This window comes from Pan paniscus, chromosome X, assembly GCF_029289425.2.
Source record: "Pan paniscus chromosome X, NHGRI_mPanPan1-v2.0_pri, whole genome shotgun sequence".
In the NCBI taxonomy this organism is placed as follows: Eukaryota; Metazoa; Chordata; class Mammalia; order Primates; family Hominidae; genus Pan; species Pan paniscus.
The window spans coordinates 47,401,460-47,406,182 of NC_073272.2; positions in this window are offsets into that span (position 1 = coordinate 47,401,460).

The window sequence follows — 4,723 nt, forward strand, 5'->3', positions numbered from 1 at the left end:
GGCCGGACGCCCGACCCAAGACCTCTTATAGGGACCCGCCAATTAGCTGCTGACCAATCGCAGCCAGCACCTAGTACCTAAGTCACATGATAGGGCAGTCCCTATGACTGCAGGATTTCTGAATTACTGGGGTTACACAAAGGACACTCATTCAGGAAAAGAGAAAAAAAGCCATAAGCCGAAACAGAAAACGCCCAGACTGCGACAACTACGGCTTTAAAACAGGGAACACCCCAGCCTCACACAGACAGAGAAAGAGCCACAACCAAGCCAGGATGAAAATCAGAAGAATGTCTGGCACATATTAAAAAATAATCCCAAAGCAGACGCTGAGTTTACAAACCCACTTCAGCTATAAATCTACTCCTCCTTCCCCTTCCTCTATAGTCTCCAATAATTTTACATTCTAAACTTTTTTATTTTAAAAAGCTCCAGTGAGCCTCTGCAAAACCGCTGTAAGAAAATGTGCGAGACACATGAGCCTCTCTTCCCATCCCCTCAAAATACCCCTGAAGGAGATTCAAATTGGCCATGAAAAGATTCCTAAGTGAAATACATTTCTTTTAAAATAGTTAAATAAATTAAGTGAAATTAAACATTGTCAGAACAGATTCGTATGGTAACAACAAATCATCTCTCTCTCAATCATTTTAAACTGTACACATCAAGGACACTCTTGTTAAGTAAACGAGCCCACTTTGTGAACTAGATACCCATTTATTCTTATTTGAATGCCCCCAATTTGTCTCTTAAACACCTTTTATGTTTAGGAAGAAATTCAACTGTGAACACCCCTACCATTGCTCCGACCTCCAAAAATGGTACTTACAAATGTTCCTTGTTTGGATCTGTCGACTTCTTCTCCCCTCCCCCGACATTTGGAGTCAAAATATGGGCTCAACCTCATCCTTCAAACCTAAAGGCCCTATTTTGATCGTGCAAGGCTGCAACAGCTCCTTCTCCCAGGCAAGCCCAGAACACTGTGCCGCTTGCCATTCCCAATTTATGGAAGGAAGTGTATGTCAAACAAACCAGGTGATGACTCAGACTGCCTCCTCCAGCCACGTTTTCCCTAGAATGGGAGGGTAGTTTAAGTGCAGCCCATTTGGATGTGACTCAGTTTTATTAGACTGGTGGCTGTAGCTAAGCTGACAAGCTCACATTTTTTTTTAAATAACTTGTACATTTAGAGATCAGGACGCACATTCCAACTGGTTTCAAGAATTGAATCATGTAAACAGGAGAGATGCAAGATTATTTTTAAGGTATGGCAACGCTCTGGCTCTGTTCCCTAATATTTTAAATTTCAGAATTGTGCACTGAAATTTTTACAATGGAGGCAACCAAACGTTTTAATTCACACAAGAGTAGCAAACAGGTTTTCTACATTTAGGTTTACTTGAGGTCTTTACCATGAGGGACTTGGACTCTTTCCATCCTGAAGATTCAAGTCTCTAAGTCTGGGGCCCACGTGGCGGGTTCTTCAGGAAGTGGTTGGGAGCATGAGAGCCATGTTGCAGCTTTCACTTTTGCATTTACTGCAATTCACACTCTAAGCTGAGCTACTCACACACAGCACACACGTAATACAATCACATCACCAAAAAAATCTGTACAGTCCTTTAGTCTCGACCTGCCTAAAAGCTGTGAAATAAAAACTTGAAAATCACCAGTGAAAATTCCAATTAAATATACTGACATGCCCTAGTAGTCTTCCTCTTCAGTAAAAACTTTACTACCAAGATGGGAGTGGCATTACATGGAGTAAATTGTTCCCAGGTATTATGTAGACAGGAAGAATACAGTAATAAGAAGTGCAATTCCCCACATGAAAAATCTGGAAGGCTTGGGCTGAGCAATTTAACTACAGTTATCTCTTTTCAGCATACTTCCTTTAACCTTGAGCAAAGTCAGCAACTGCTCTGACTAAGGCTTGGCATTTATTGTTGATTATGCCTTGATGGATAACTAGTTTTATTACAATACAGGAAATACATCCAACATTTGAAACACAGAAAAATGTTCAGATATCTAATTTTCAGATTGGTAGATGAGAGCACAGAAAAGGTATACACACTGAAATCATGTATAACAGTTAATTCAGGAGTTGATTATTCACTTTATAAAAAGACTTCCTGCAGGGTTTTACTGGAATAAACACTACATTCAATTTACATACAGAATTGATTTTCAGAAATTAAAATCACACGAAACTATTTCGAGAGCACTTCCAAATTACACTTTTGAATTCTACTTTAACCATGTGTATGTATTTCTCAGTTATTAAAACTTATTCATACTTCAGTAGTAATATATTAAGTTTTATTGGCTTAAAGACAGTTACCTTGCTAAGATACAGAACATAAAGTCTATAATTATATGGCTTTCAATGGAAATAAACACAGGCTATGAAAATAGAATGTGAATAAAATGGAACATCTAAAACTCTGGCATCTAAAAGGACCTATGACATCTCTGAGGAGTCTAGCTTCTGGAGTCAGACTTGCTGGGATTTGACTTCTGGTTCTGCTGTTCCTAGCTGTGGCACCTGGATTAAAAAATGATTCTATGTTAAGTGCTGAGAACAGTGTCTGACAGAGAACTCTGGAGTCATACACATTTCAGTCATTCCCTAAGTAACACTTCTGAATGAGAAAAATATGATTCCATAACTTTTTAAAAAAAGAATCACTAGTAACTATTTTACTAATGTTGACAAACACGTAGCCCATCCATATTTTCCTCCTAAAGTTTCAGCAGTTGAAATACTCATCCAGTTTTACATCTGAGATCTGTTTGGGTCTTTCCTCTCCAAACTTCCTGGAGCCTGCTAAGGCCAGTGCAGAATCGAGCTGGGGCCAGCCAGAGAGGGCATTTAAGAACTCCAATTCCACTTTGCCCAGATGTGTCAGGACATTGGAAGTGTCATCAGCCAGGAAAGAAGGTGAGTGGGTCAGAGACTGGGGGCAACACTACAGCTCTGTTGGGGACAGAGCACTGCCCTTGACATTAACAAGGGCCCCTAGTCAGAGGCATGAAGAGATGGGTACAGACTCAGAAAAAAATACCCAAGATCCACTGTTTATTCGCTCCACAGGGCCGTGACATAAAACCCTACCACAACTACCCTAGGAGAAACCCAGAGAGTTGGGTGGGGAACCTCAGTATGCATTCTCCTCTATGCTGACTTTCATTAAGAAATTGCATTTCTTAAAGGAGCAAACAGCATGCATTTCCATCTGAGAACTATATGAAGCTGTTTCAAGCATCCCACAAACCCCTCAGTAACAAAAGCTAATCGTTTCCAGTCAGCACATAACATATTTGAAGAATAATAAAAAGGACAGCAAGCAGACATCATCGAGGTGCAGGCAAGCTTTATAAATATGGAATTCCTCAAATATGGTGCTCGGCACTAGTGTGGGGGGGAATGGGAGTGAGGAGAAGTAGTTCTGTGTTTTGTTTGAGGGCGAGCAACTGCTCCAGTTTGTCTTTACCCAGGCAATGTTTTGGAGACAGATGGTAACATAATGGGGGAAAAGCCAGCAAAATGAAGAGAGGGTGGTTGGGATTACAAATGAGTGATGGGGGAAGGCTCCATTCTGTTCCCCTCCATGTCGCAGCCCAGTTTGAAGATGCACGCAGACCTGATTCAACAGTTCAGTTCAAGGCTGGTTTGGAGCTCCAGCATGGAACTTCCTGTCCACCGCCACTCCTGTCTTGGGTAAGTTCTAAAATACCAAACGATCCAACTGTGTCAGGCTTCCAGAAACCAAAGTTACAAGTCAGGGTAAAGACAAACAGCCTGGGTTGTAATACTGTCTCTGAGGCTATTACCTGTGGGGACATAGAAGAGTCCCTTCATTTCTCTAAGGCTTTTACTTCATCTGAAGAATGGGAATAAGCGAAAAAATACAAGCAAGGAACAGAGACTGCTGCCTCAATATGTCTGCTACCACCATCAGCTCTCTAAGGGTGAGCTGTCACCTTTAGTACTAATCTTACAGTTCCTCAGGAGAGAAACAAAAAACAATCTTGTGGCCGAGTGCAGTGGCTCACGCCTATAATCCCAACACTTTGGGAAGCCGAGGTGAGAGGATTGCTTAAGCCCAGGAGTTGGAGAACAGCCTGGGCAACATAGTGAGACCTCATCTCTACAAAATAAAATAAAATAAAATAAATTAAAATAAAAAAATTAGCCAGGCACAGTGGTGTGCGCCTGTAGTCTCAGTTACTTGGGAAGCTGAGATGGGAAGATCAGTTGGGCCCAGGAGTTCAAAGCTGCAGTGAGCCGTGGTCTGTGCCACTGAACTCCAGCCTGGGCAACAGAACAAGACACTGTCAAAAACAAACAAAACAAAACAAAACAAAAAAACAAACAACAACAAAAAAACCTCAAGCTGCCAAGTCACACGTTCATTTGAAGGCAAACAAAATGTCTTTATCACCTATGTTTTGCAATGATCAAAAATCTTTGGATTGCTTCTATATTCACTTTTTGATTATAGCAAAGTATCCTACTTTGAAAACAAGATTCTTTCTGTATACATTTTATGTAAGATCCACAATATCAGAGGTTTTTCACAGAAACCTGCCTCCATGGCTATGTGTATGCCTCTACAGACATGCACACAAGCTATACTAGTCTTATATAAGAATCTGAACATTTCTTTATGAGGGCTGGCCTCTGTTTCAAGCTTCTCATGTTATGTAAGTAGCCGCT